At 46.9% G+C, this 14,429-nt stretch overlaps 1 protein-coding gene across 3 annotated transcripts in view; it reads left to right on the top strand.

Annotated features, from left to right (window-relative positions):
- The window catches only part of sgcd (sarcoglycan delta), a 195,987-nt gene that overhangs the window by 76,014 nt on the left and 105,544 nt on the right, over nucleotides 1-14,429 (top strand). The window contains exon 1 of one of the 3 annotated variants that reach the window (XM_033029215.1): nucleotides 9,493-9,620. The exons of 1 other annotated variant lie outside the window; for it this stretch is intronic. The gene's annotated coding sequence lies outside the window, so the exon portion shown is untranslated. Of the gene's footprint in view, nucleotides 1-9,492; nucleotides 9,704-14,429 lie in introns of those variants that run through there. One more of the 3 variants, XM_033029214.1, reaches the window with a different exon arrangement.

Here is a 14,429-nt window from a genome sequence, read left to right as displayed (position 1 = left end):
ATTGCCGACGTTTCGAGTCGCCAATTCCTTCTCTCCATAGATGCTGCCTCACCCGCTGAGTTACTCCAGCATTTTGTGTCTGCCTTCGATTTTACCAGCATCTGCTGTTCTTTCGTAATCGAGACCACACTGCACACAGCCGCTCAGAGCAGTTCTGTATCTTTGCATTCCTCTAGTTTCCCTCGCCTCTGACTCTCAGTCTGAAGAAGGGTCCCGAGCCGAAACACCGCCTGTTCCTTCTCTCCAGAGATATTGCCAGTCCCGCTGAGTTACTCCAGCACTTTGTGTCCATCTTCTGCTTAGAGGTGTGGGTATGTGTTATTAGACAATAGACAATAGGTGCAGGAGTAGGCCATCTGGCCCTTCGAGCCAGCATCGCCATTCAATGTGATCATTGCAATGTCCTTGCAGCCAGAAACAGTTGAATTGATCATGGGGAACAAGGACATGGCAGACCAATTGAATAACTACTTTGGTTCTGTCTTCACTAAGGAAGACATAAATAATCTGCCGGAAATAGCAGGGGACCGGGGGTCAAATGAGATGGAGGAACTGAGTGAATCCAGGTTAGCCGGGACGTGGTGTTGGGTAAATTGAATGGATTAAAGGCTGATAAATCCCCAGGGCAGATAGGCTGCATCCCAGAGTACTTAAGGAAGTAGCCCCAGAAATAGTGGATGCATTAGTGATAATTTTTCAAAACTCTTTAGATTCTGGAGTAGTCCCTGAGGATTGGAGGGTAGCTAATGTAACCCCACTTTTTAAGGGAGGGAGAGAGAAAACGGGGAATTACAGACCAGTTAGTCTAATGTCAGTAGTGGGGAAACTGCTAGAATCAGTTATTAAAGATGGGATAGCAGCACATTTGGAAAGTGGTGAAATCATTGGACAAAGTCAGCATGGATTTATGAAAGGTAAATCATGTCTGACGAATCTTATAGAATTTTTCGAGGATGTAACTAGTAGCGTGGATAGGGGCGAACCAGTGGATGTGGTGTATCTGGACTTTCAGAAGGCTTTCGACAAGGTCCCACATAAGAGATTAGTATACAAACTTAAAGCACACGGTATTGGGGGTTCAGTATTGATGTGGATAGAGAACTGTCTGGCAAACAGGAAGCAAAGAGTAGGAGTACACGGGTCCTTTTCACAATGGCAGGCAGTGACTAGTGGGGTACCGCAAGGCTCAGTGCTGGGACCCCAGCTATTTACGATATATATTAATGATTTGGACGAGGGAATTGTCCAGCATCTGCAGTTCCTTCCTAAACATTCGGACAAAGTTTCCGATCAATTGAGATACAGGAGTGTTCCATTAGTCCATAAATCCATAAGTGATAGGAGCAGAATCAGGCCATTCGGCCCATCAAGTCTACTCCGCCATTCAATCATGGCAAATGTATCTCTTCCTCTCAAGCCGATACTTCCTTATGGGCCTGTCCCACTTAGGCGATTGTTTAGGCAACTACAGGCGACTAGTTTGTCGCCACATGTTCGCCGGTGTCTTCTCCTCAGTCGCGCAAAAAGTCGTAGCGTCTTTCTGGTCGCCGCTAAATCTTCGACGTGTTGAAAAAATTTCGGCGACAGTAGGTTTGACGCCAATGAGCGTGGCTTGACTTCTGATGTAGGTTGTCGCCAGTTTTTCGGCGACCATCTACGACTATGACAGTCGCTGGCAGTTGCCTAAAACATCGCCAAGTGGGCCAGGACCGTTACTCCAGCATTTTCTAAATCAAAATCTTTTTAATTTAGTTTTCAGGACATGACAAAGTGCAAAGTTGTCCATTTGTTACAGACAGAGTGTACGAAAAGAATAAATAAAAAAAACAATTTATGTTAACATATAACAAGACAACAACAATAAAAGAAAAATGAGATACCAAAAATAATACCTCCCCAGTCACTGCCAGTGAGCATATGCAAATATCAGCCTGTCACAACAATAATCCACGATAAATGAATGGGTAGACCGTTAAGCTGTTAAACTGTGCTTGGTGATCAAGCATTTATAAAGTCTGGAATGCATTTAAAAAAGGTCCCCACGCATTCTGAAACCTTCCATTTTATTGTTGAAGTGAGTACCTGATTTTCTCGAGCTTTAGGCAGGACATAATATCTGTCAGCCATTGTGTATGAGTGGGCGGGGTAGGTTCCGTCCACCTGAGCAGGATTGTTCACCGAGCCAGAAGAGAAGCAATATAGTGCGGCGTTAATCTAACCTCCTCATCAGTGACCACAAAAAGAGCGATTAGAGGCTTTGGTTCAAATTTGATGTTTAACACCTGGGATAATGTATGAAAGACCTCTAGCCAGAACTTGTTAAGGCTGGGGCATGACCGATACATATGGATAAGAGAGGCTTCAGAAATTTTACATTTAACACAGAATGGACTAACCTCAGGGTAAAAAGTAGATGATTTGGCTTTTGAGATATGAGCCCTATGTACCACTTTGAATTGAATCAACTCCAGTATTTTTGAATTGAATCAACTCCAGCGGGTCCCTGGGGGGAGACCGCTTTTCGGGGCTCCCGCAACGGCGACTTCTCCCGCCCGAGTTGCGGGGTTGAAGAGCTCCTGGAGCGGGGCCTTACACCATCGCCCCGCGCGGCTTGGAATGGCCGCGGGACTTTGCGAGCGCACGCCGGGGGCTCTAACACCAAGACCCAGTGCACGACCTTGCATCACCCGGCGTGGCTTTAATGGCCGCGGGACAATCACCATCGCCCGCCGGGGGCTTTGACTTTGACTTTGACTCTGACATCGGGGGGGAGAGTGCAGTGGAGAGATAAGTTTTTTTGGCCTTCCATCACAGCAATGTGATGGATGTTTATGTAAATTATGTTGTGTCTCGGGTCTATTTGTTTGTAATGTATGGCTGCAGAAACGACATTTCGTTTGGACCTCAAGGGGTCCAAATGACAATAAATTGAATTGAATTGAATTGAATTGAATTGAATATTTTGTGTGGAAAATGTAATGAATGGCAGTGATAAAAATAAGTTTAGGGCATTGAGACGGAATGTGGTTGGACGGAGAAATATCTCTTTGAACTTTTATTGAGCTTATAGCATAATTTCTGAAGTACTTTGTTTGCCATGAACAGCAAGTCGACTGGAGCCAAGCTGTCTCCAGCTTCTATTTATGTTTCCGTTTTTATGTGTGAAAGTTGACTGAGCAAAGCCTCCACTGCCTGACGACACGTGACTACTGAGGAAATGTAATATTGCTTTTAAATTTTCTGGTACTCAATCCCGGGCTGGAGGTTTCACTGCTGTTCTACCATCAGCGGAGGAGAATTCGGACTTACGGGAATTGACATGGTGAAAGCTCACCGTCTCTCTCCTGGTGGCGAGGATTCTAAAACTAGAGGGCACAGGCTTGAGTGGAGAGATTCAAAAGGGATCTCAAGGGGCAACTTTAACACTCAAGAGGGCATTGAAACATAGAAGCATAAAAAAATAGATGCAGGAGTAGGCCATTCGGCCCTTCGAGCCAGCACCGCCATTCAATGTGAACATGGCTGATCAACCAAAATCAGTACCCCGTTCCTGCTTTCTCCCCACATCCCTTGATTCCGTTAGCCATAAGAGCTAAATCTAACTCTCTCTTGAAAACATCCAGTGAATTGGCCTCCACTGCCTTCTGTGGCAGAGAATTCCATAGATTCACAACTCTCTGGGTGAAAAGGTTTTTCCTCATCTCAGTCCTAAATAGCCTACCCCTTATTCTTAAACTATGACCCCTGGTTCTGGACTCCCCCAACATGGGAAACATTTTACCTGTATTATCCTGTCCAATCTTTTCGGGATTTTAAATGTTTCTATAAGATCTCCTCTCATCCTTCTAAATTCCAGTGAATACGAGCCCAGTCGACCCATGCGGCAGTCCGTATCTGGATAGAGCTACCAGAGGAAGCAGGAGAAACAACTACAATTACGACATTTCAAAAACATTTAGTTTAGTTTTTTTGTTTTGTTTATTACTGTCCATTTATTAATGAAAGTAAGCATGCAGGTACAGCAGGCAGTGAAGAAAGCAAATGGCATGTTGGCCTTTATAACAAGAGGAGTCGAGTATAGGAGCAAAGAGGTCCTTCTGCAGTTGTACAGGGCCCTGGTGAGACCACACCTGGAGTATTGTGTGCAGTTTTGGTCCCCTAATTTGAGGAAGGACATTCCTGCTATTGAGGGAGTGCAGCGTAGGTTTACAAGGTTAATTCCCGGGATGGCGGGACTGTCATATGCTGAGAGAATGGAGCAGCTGGGCTTGTACACTCTGGACTTTATAAGGATGAGAGGGTATCTTATTGAAACATATAAGATTGTTAAGGGCTTGGACACGCTAGAGGCAGGAAACATGTTCCCGATGTTGGGGGAGTCCAGAACCAGGGGCCACAGTTTAAGAATAAGGGGTAAGCTATTTAGAACGGAGACGAGGAAACACTTTTTCTCGCAGAGAGTTGTGAGTCTGTGGAATTCTCTGCCTCAGAGGGCGGTGGAGGCAGGTTCTCTGGATACTTTCAGGAGAGAACTAGATAGGGCTCTTAAAAATAGCGGAGTCAGGGGATATGGGGAGAAGGCAGGATTGGGGATGATCAGCCATGATCACATTGAATGGTGGTGCTGGCTCAAAGGGCCGAATGGCCTACTCCTGCACCTATTGTCCATTGTCTGTGAACATTGTCAGCAGTCGACACCATGACAAATAACAAAAAGAAGTTCAATCATTTTTTTTAAATGCAATATAGTGTAACAACAAAATCAAAGCCTGAAGTCCCTCGTACAATCAGGGCAATTTGTAGTTCGGAGTTTAGCTGGTGTTTGTAGTGTTTAATAGCCTGATGGCTGTAGGGAAGTAGCTGTTCCTGAACCTGGACGTTACAGTTTTGAGGCTCCTGTACCTTCTTCCCGATGGCAGTGGTGAAATGAGTGTGTGGCCAGGATGGTGTGGGTCTTTGATGATGCTGGCTGCTTATTTGAGGCAGTAACTCCGATAGATCCCTTCGATGGTGGGAGGTCAGTATCCGTGATGGACCGAGCAGTGTCCACCACTTTTATCAAATCTCCTTTGTACTTGGGCGTTTGAGTTGCCAAACCAGGCCGATCTGTTCTCCACCGTACGACTGTAGACGTTTGAGAGCGTATTTGTCAACATACCGAATTTCCTCAATCTTAGAAACATAGAAACATAGAAAATAGGTGCAGGAGTAGGCCATTCGGCCCTTCGAGCCTGCACCGCCATTCAATGTGATCATGGCTGATCATCCAACTCAGTAGAGCCAAAAGGAAGTAGTCAAGGATGGCGAGGTCTTGCAATGAGGAAGATGGGCCGAAGGGCCCAATTCCATGCTATAGTTTGGTTTAGATTAGAGATACAGCACGGAGACAGGCCCTTCGGCCCACCGGGTCCGCGCCGACCAGTGATCCCCGCACATTAACACTATCCTACACCCAATTGCATTTACCAAGCCAATTAATCTACAAACCTGTACATCTTTGGAGTGTGGGAGGAAACCGAAGATCTCGGAGAAAACCCACGCTGGTCATGGGGAGCACGTACAAACAGCCCCCGCACTCAGGATCGAACTTGGGTCTCCGGCACTGAAATTGCAGTAAGGCAGCGACTCTACCGCTGCACCACCATGACCGCCCGTGACTGTAGGACTCACTGAATGAATGAATGAATGAATGAATGAATGAATGAATAAGTTTATTGGCCAAGTATTCACATACAAGGAATTTGCCTTGGTGCTCCGCCCACAAGTGACAACATGACATACAGTGACGGTTAGGATTGACACATAAAACATGAACCATTAGTCCATAACTATCCAGCTGTTCCCTTTCTTCCCCCCCACCATCATCTTTCACTGCAAGTTGATTTAACCCAAACAATCCAATCTCAGCCGGTTATATTTGCTTTCTCCAGCCTCGTATTTTCAGAAGCAAAGTTGGCAGCGCGGGTGGTCTTGCAAAATGTATCCCAGTGCATTATTTTGGGGAAGTGACATGAGGCGCTGTGTGTTACAAGAGCTATTTGTGAAGGAAAGCAGCTGCCCTGATGATTCAGGCGAGAAGCGTCCAGCATGGACTGGGAAGGGCCCTGGTACATACACACACCGTCGGGCGGCACGGTGGCACAGCGGTAGAGTTGCTGCCTCACAGCGCCAGAGACCCAGGTTCGATCCCGACCACGGGTGCCTTCTGTACGGAGTTTGAGCCTTCTCCTCGTGACCTGCGCGGGTTTGCTCCGAGATCTTCAGTTTCCACCCACACTCCAAAGATGTTCAAGTTTGGAGGTTAATTGGCTTTGGTATAAATGTAAATTGTCCCTAGTATGTGCAGGATAGTGTTAATGTGTGGGGATCGCGGGTCGGCGCGGACCCGGTGGGCCGAAGGGCAAAGAGTAGGAGTTAACGGGTCCTTTTCAGAATGGCAGGCAGTGACTAGTGGGGTACCGCAAGGCTCAGTGCTGGGACCCCAGCTATTTACAATATTTATTAATGATTTGGATGAGGGAATTGAATGGAACATCTCCAAGTTTGCGGATGACACGAAGCTGGGGGGCAGTGATGGCAGTGTGGAGGATGCTAGGAGGCTGCAAGGTGACTTGGATAGGCAGGGTGAGTGGGCAAATGCATGGCAGATGCAGTATAATGTGGATAAATGTGAGGTTATCCACTTTGGTGGCAAAAACAGGAATGTAGACTATTATCTGAATGGTGGCCGATTAGGAAAAGGGGAGATGCAACGAGACCTGGGTGTCATGGTACACCAGTCATTGAAAGTAGGCATGCAGGTGCAGCAGGCAGTGAAGAAAGCGAATGGTATGTTAGCATTCATAGCAAAAGGATTTGAGTATAGGAGCAGGGAGGTTCTACTGCAGTTGTACAGGGTCTTGGTGAGACCACACCTGGAGTATTGCGTACAGTTTTGGTCTCCTAATCTGAGGAAGGACATTCTTGCCATAGAGGAAGTACAGAGAAGGTTCACCAGACTGATTCCTGGGATGTCAGGACTTTCATATGAAGAAAGACTGGATAGACTCGGCTTGTACTCGCTAGAATTTAGAAGATTGAGGGGGGATCTTATAGAAACTTACAAAATTCTTAAGGGGTTGGATAGGCTAGATGCAGGAAGATTGTTCCCGATGTTGGGGAAGTCCAGAACAAGGGGTCACAGTTTAAGGATAAAGGGAACTTTTTAGGACTGAGATGAGAAAAACATTTTTTCACACAGAGAGTGGTGAATCTCTGAAATTCTCTGCCACAGAATGTAGTTGAGGCCAGTTCATTGGCTATATTTAAGAGGGAGTTAGATGTGGCCCTTGTGGCTAAAGGGATCAGGGGGTATGGAGAGAAGGCAGGTACAGGATACTGAGTTGGATGATCAGCCATGATCATATTGAATGGCGGTGCAGGCTCGAAGGACTGAATGGCCTACTCCTGCACCTATTGTCTATGTTTTTATGTTACCGCACTGTTTCCGTTCTAAACTAAAGTAAACTAAACCCTGGAGACATTAAACACATACTGGAAACCGGAGCAAAACACAAAGAGCAGGAGGGACAAAATAAACACTCTCTTGACTCTTGGTCAAGTTACCATGGGGACAGGTACAATTACAACTTTTAAATGGCATTTGGCCAGATATATGGATGGGAAGGATTTAGAACAAATACAGGTCAATGGGACTACCCCAATATGCAACATTGGCACGGATAAAGTGGACCATGGGATGTTTCTCCATGCTCGATAGCTCTATCACCCCATGACTTGAGCGGGAGAGATAGATCAGCCATCATTGATTGGCGGAGTAGACTTGATGGGCCGAATGGCCTAATTCTACAGCTACAACCTATGGATTTATGGAGCACTCCAGCATCTCAATTGATCAGAACCTTTGCCTGTCCATGTTCTCCAGAGATGCTGCCTGACCCGCTGAATTACTCTGGCACTTTGGGGATTTTAAACACACAGAGATTGATTAGGGGAGAAGGCAGGAGAATGGAGTTGAGTGGGACAAATAGATCATCCAAGATGGAATGGTGGAGCAGACTCGACGGGCCTAATTCTGCTCCTATGTCTCAGGAACACATGCCTTTTGATTCCTCACTATCCACAATCATTGATATAACAGCCGGACCCTGATAGTCCCAAATAATCCCGGTATTTTTTGTGAGAATCATTTTTCAGGTCATTCCACAAAAATCCTCTCTTTGCTTTTAGTTTCAGCGAATGCATTTCATCTTTGATCATTCTGAATTCCAACTACGGGTGCTGTCTGTATGGAGTTTGTACGTTTGCCCCGTGAACTGCGTGGGTTTTCTCCGGGTGCTCCGGTTCCCACCCGCACACCAACAGACGTACAGGTTTGTAGGTTAATTGGCTTGGTACGAGTGTAATCTGGGCAGTGGGCAGGTGCTATAGACCTGCACGGGAGGGTAGACGCTCCCGCCCCCACTAGTCTCGGGCAGATGGGGCTCGTCAGCCTGGGAAGGCAGTCCATCTAGGAGAGGGAAAACTCTGATTTAAAACCTCCACTGCCTTGTGGCCATATCCAGTCATGGAAAAGGCTCCAGGAGTAAACCTCAAGAAAATCCTGAGTCGGAGCCCCTAAGGCAGTTCGTCGTTGTCTACAACCTCGCTCTGGCAGCTCCTGCGACGGCGCTGGTGCCAAACTGTAACGGCCCTGCTGTTCCTTTGGATGGATCAGCGATGTGGAGAGGGGGGGGACGTGCTGCATGGGGCAACAGCCTGTCCTCCACATGACATCGATCGCCCAGGCTTGCATCCGACCCGACCAGGAGGCATCACCCATGGTCAGTCATGACCGAGAGGGGCCTACTACTACTACTACTACTACTACTACGAGTGTACTTTGTCCCCCTGTGTGTGTAGGATAGTGTTAGTTTGCGGGGATCGCTTGTCGGTGTGGACTCGGTGAGGGGAAAGCGGGTCTTAACCAACCGAGCCGCCTTCTCTGTTCTGCACCAAACGCAAGTATTCGGCTCATATTTCGCTCGGGCAGCTTACAACCCAGCAGTATGAATATTGATTTTGCTAACTTCAAGTAACCCTTGAATCCCTTCTCCATCCATCCCTCCCCCCACCCAACTCATACTACCTTCATAGTCGTCTTGTTGAGTTTCGTTGTCTACAACTCGTTTTCACCTAGCCCACAGCTTTCCTTCATCATCCTCACTTTGTGCATATCTTTCATTCATTTGTTCTGTATCTCCCGACACATCACCGTCTATATCTCTCATTTCCCTCTCCCCTGACTCTCAGTCTGAAGAAGGGTCTCGACCCGAAACGTCACCTATTCCTTCTCTCCAGAGATGCTGCCTGACCCGCTGAGTTACTCCAGATTTTTTTTTATTTGCGTCTGCTATTCTCTGTTGCTGCCCTATTGGAATTTGACCAAAGCAATGTTAAATCAGACTGCTTGGCTGGGCAGAATGCAGTCTCGGTCAGCAGTGCTTTGCATTCTGTGCTGGATCCAGGGAATTCTTCAAGCCTGTGGTTGAGCTTGGCTGGGGGGGGGGGGGGGGGGGGGGGTGTGTACTCTTGAAAAGTTCTGAGCCTGTCAGCCCAGCCCAGCCCACAGACTGTAGTTGGTAAGTGTGCTGCTGGATATTCCTGACACACCCTGCTCTCTCCCTATATCTCTCTCGCTCTTGTCAGATTTAAAGACTGCAAGGTAAGGCGCTTTAAGTGACCTGCTCCTCTTTAATCTCACGTTGATCTGCCTTTATTCTGCGTTGCATTTAGTTCTCATATCTTGCCAGATCGAAGGCTTAAAGATTAATTGCCTGTTGCAAACGGGCGGCTTTAAAGTCCGGTTGAACTCACAGTGTCAGTAGATATTTGGCTGAGGAGCAACAGCTGACTGCGACTCTTTCAGCGCGGATACTTTAAAGATAACTCCAGAACTTTGTGTCGCTGCCTTGCCACCGAGGAGCAGCGCTAAATTTAGACTGCTGCCGAGCGAACAACTTTGGGCTTTTTTTTTTAAGGAGGCCCTTCTGGAGGTTGGAGCTGGTTTGGAAGTGGGGGGAGAAATTGAAGTGTGTCACAGGCAGCCTGCAGTGCTGTCTGGTTTTAATTTCTGTCTGAGAGTCCCTGGGTGAAATGTGAAGGAAAAGCATTGCCCTGCCTCACGTTAATCTGTGCGGGATTCTTTCCACAAGCGGTAACCTCGGCTTCTTTCCATGCATGTGTTCATCTGGAAGTTTGTGCGCGCATGGAGAAAGTAATACTAAACAAATAACATCCCTCCTGCATTGATTTATGTAATGTTTATCATTAAATATTACCACTAAATAGTGAGTTTACAGGCATGCTATACCGCTGCAAAGTAAGAATTGTCGTCCTACCGTTGTCAGTACATGACAATGTGTATGAAGGTGTATAACATCATGAGAGGCATCGATCAGCTCAGAGTCTCTTGCCCAGAGTAGGGGAATCGAGAAGCAGAGGACATAGGTTTAAGGTGAGAGGAAGGGGGGGAGATTTAATGAGAAAAACATTTTTCACACAGAATTTAGGAGATTGAGGGGGGATCTTATAGAAACTTACAAAATTCTTAAGGGGTTGGACAGGCTAGATGCAGGAAGATTGTTCCCGATGTTGGGGAAGTCCAGAACAAGGGGTCACAGTTTAAGGATAAGGGGGAAATCTTTCAGGACCGAGATGAGGAAAACATTTTTCACACAGAGAGTGGTGAACCTGTGGAATTCTCTGCCACAGAAGGTAGTTGAGGCCACAGTTCATTGGCTATATTTAAGAGGGAGTTATATGTGGCCCTTGTGGCTAAAGGTATCAGGGGGTATGGAGAGAAGGCAGGTACAGGATACTGTGTTGGATGATCAGCCATGATCATATTGTATGACGGTGCAGGCTCGAAGGGCCGAATGGTCCACTCCTGCACCTAATTTCTATGTTTCTATGTTTCTATGAACATGACGGGTACATTTTATGCACAAAGGGTGGTGGGTGTATGGAACGAGCTACCGGAGGAGGTTGTTGAAGCACGGACTATCACAATGTTTAAGAAACAATTAGACGGGTACATGGATAGGACAGGTTTAGAGGGATATGGGCCAAGCGCAGGCAGGTGGGATTAGTGTAGCTGGGACATGTTGGTTGGTGTGGGCAAGTTGGGCCGAGGGGCCTGTTTCAATGCTGTATCACTCTATGTCTCTATGTCTATGACTATGTCTCTGTGTCTCTATGACTCTTTTCCCCTTCACCTCTATGCCTGACCCACTGAGTTACTCCAGCCACTGTCACAAATTGCTTTCCATTGACAATAGACAATAGGTGCAGGAGTAGGCCATTCGGCCCTTTGAGCCAGCACCGCCATTCAATGTGATCATGGCTGATCATCCACAATCAGTACCCCGTCCCTGCCTTCTCCCCATATCCCCTGACTCCGCTATCTTTAAGAGCTCTATCCAACTCTCTCTTGAAAGCATCCAGAGAATTGGCCTCCACTACCTTCTGAGGCAGAGAATTCCACAGATTCACAACTGTCTGGATGAAATCTTTTTCCCTCGTCTCCGTTCTAAATGGCTTACCCCTTATTGTTAAACTGTGCCCCTGGTTCTGGGCTCCCCCAACATCGGGAACATGTTTCCTGCCTCTAGCGTGTCCAAACCCTTAATAATCTTATATGTTTCAATAGGATACCCTCTCATCCTTCTAAATTCCAGAGTATGCAAGCCCAGCCGCTCCATTCTATCAACACATGACAGTCCCAACATCCCGGGAATTAACCTTGTAAACCTACGCTGCACTCCCTCAATAGCAAGAATGTCCTCCCTCAAATTTGGAGACCAAAACAGCACACAATACTCCAGTTGTGGTCTCACTAGGGCCCTGTACAACTGCAGAAGGACCTCTTTGCTCCTATACTCAACTCCCCTTGTTATGAAAGGTGGAACTGGTGATCAATGATCGACGTTGACTCAGTCTGCCGAAGGGCCTGTTGCCATGCTGTATCTCTAAACTAAACTAAACTAGTGAGTCTCTGTCTCCCTGTACGACACTCCATCCACACTGATCTGGAACACAATCATACAGTTTGAAGTTCAACACTGCACTTGAATTGCAACAGCCTCTTAAACAGAGGCTACAATGCTGTCTCTAAGTCCTGGCTGTCACACCGACCTCATTTACTTTCCTAACCTAAATCCAAATAGCCTCTTTGTGTCTATGTAGTCATAGCATGGTTGGATTTATATCCTTGAGGTTTTGTAAAGAAAGTACTAAAGTCTTCGTCTTTTGAAGTAAACTGATTTTATGCCTGGCCGAATTTAAAAAAAAACTTCACTGGGATATTTTTTTAATCTTGAGTTGTCTTTGAGATATGGGGCATGAAAGATTCAAAATAGTTGTCCTTGCCTGAATCTTGATGAAGTATGATTCAGGGAGAAGCTCTTTCTTGTCAGGATTTGTTTTCCTTTATGCTGTTGGCTTTGGTGTTAGTTTTGATAAGAACAATTTCCTTTGCTTTTTTGTTTCCTTGCTGGACTGTAATATAGAGTCACACTTGGCGAGTCACCACTGTAAACTCCGCAACACATACACAGGCGTTGCCCACACTTTATACGTTCAACCTTCTCTTGTTTTACTCATAGAGTGATACAGTGTGGAAACAGGCCCTTCTGCCCAACTTGCCCAAACCGGCCAACATGTCCCAGCTACACTAGTCCCACCTGCCTGCGTTTGGCCCATATCCCCCCCCAAACCTGTCCTATCCATGTACCTGTCTAACTGTTTCTTAAACGTTGGGATAGTCCCAGCCTCAACTACCTCCTCTGGCAGCTCGTTCCATACACCCACCACCCTGTGTGAAAAAGTTACCCCTCAGATTCCTATTAAATCTTTTCCCCATCACCTTGAACCTGTGTCCTGTGGTCCTCGATTCCCCTACTCTGGGTAAGAGACTTTGTGCATCTACCCAATCTATTCCTCTCGTGATTTTATACACCTCTATAAGGTCTCCCCTCATCCTCCTGCGCTCCATGGAATGGAGACCCAGCCTACTCAACCTCTCCCTATAGCTCACACCCTCTAGTCCTGGCAACAGCTTGTTCCATGCACCCACCACCCTCTGTGTGAAAAAGTTACCCCTCAGATTCCTATTAAATCTTTTCCCCTTCACCCTGAGCCTATGTCCTCTGGCCCTCGATTCACTGACTCTGGGAAGGAACTGGCCCTTCGGCCCCCTCAGTCTGTGATGTACATGATGCCAGGAGAAACTAATTTGCCTCCACATCTGAGGGGCAATTTGTATCAAGAGCAAAAAGCATTGTCTTTTATCAAATGTTTGGACATGAAGGTGCAAATAGTTTGTTATGTTGTAAACATTATAATTTCAGAGGAAACAAAACTAATAGAAAATTGATTTGGACTGGGGGATAGAACAGAGATAGGGCGCTGGTACACAAAATTGCTGGGGAAACTCAGCGGGTGCAGCAGCATCTATGGAGCGAAGGAAATAGGCGACGTTTCGGGCCGAAACCCTTCTTCAGACTGATAGGGGGTGGGGAGGGAGAAGGAAGGAAAAGGGGAGGAGGAGGAGGAGCCCGAGGGCGGGCGGATGGGAGGGTGGGAGGAGACAGCTAGTGGGTTAAGGAAGGGGAGGAGACAGCAAGGGCTAGCAAAATTGGGAGAATTCAATGTTAATGCCATCCGGACGCAAGGTCCCCAGACGGAATATGAGGTGCTGTTCCTCCAATTTCCGCTGTTGCTCACTCTGGCAATGGAGGAGACCCAGGACAGAGAGGTCGGATTGGGAATGGGAGGGGGAGTTGAAGTGCTGAGCCACCGGGAGTTCAGGTAGGTTATTGCGGACTGAGCGGAGGTGTTCGGCGAAACGATCGCCCAACCTACGCTTAGTCTCCCGAGATAGGGCGCTGTCTGATTCACCTCTACCCCATTGCGGACATTGGACTTTGTCTCTGGAACTGATGCGCTAGCCACCATGCTGATAACTATATTCTGCACTCTGTATCTGCCCATTTGGTCTACCAGTTGTACTCAGGTTCGACTGGATTGTGTTTATGTATAGTAATATCTATATATATATGAAGGCAGGAGACTGGGGTTGAGAGAAAGTGATAGATCATCCATGATTGAATGGCAGAGTAGACTTGATGGGCCGAATGGCCTAATTCTGCCCCTATCGCTTATGAACGTTCCTGATCTGATCGGGATAGCGTGCAGAACAACGCTTTTCGCTGTATCTCGGTGCGCATGACAATAATAAATCTAAACGTGGACCTAGAGGCCCAGAGAGTCAGTGGAGGTTTCAGTGGAGCAGAGGTCAGGGAGAACAGAGGGAGGAAAATGTTTCAGAAAGCAGCTAATAAATTAACGTAAGCAAAGGGCGGCACGGTGGCGCAGCGGTAGAGTTGCTG

Source organism: Amblyraja radiata, chromosome 11, assembly GCF_010909765.2.
Source record: "Amblyraja radiata isolate CabotCenter1 chromosome 11, sAmbRad1.1.pri, whole genome shotgun sequence".
Classification (NCBI taxonomy): domain Eukaryota; kingdom Metazoa; phylum Chordata; class Chondrichthyes; order Rajiformes; family Rajidae; genus Amblyraja; species Amblyraja radiata.
This window is presented reverse-complemented; position numbering and strand designations above follow the sequence as displayed.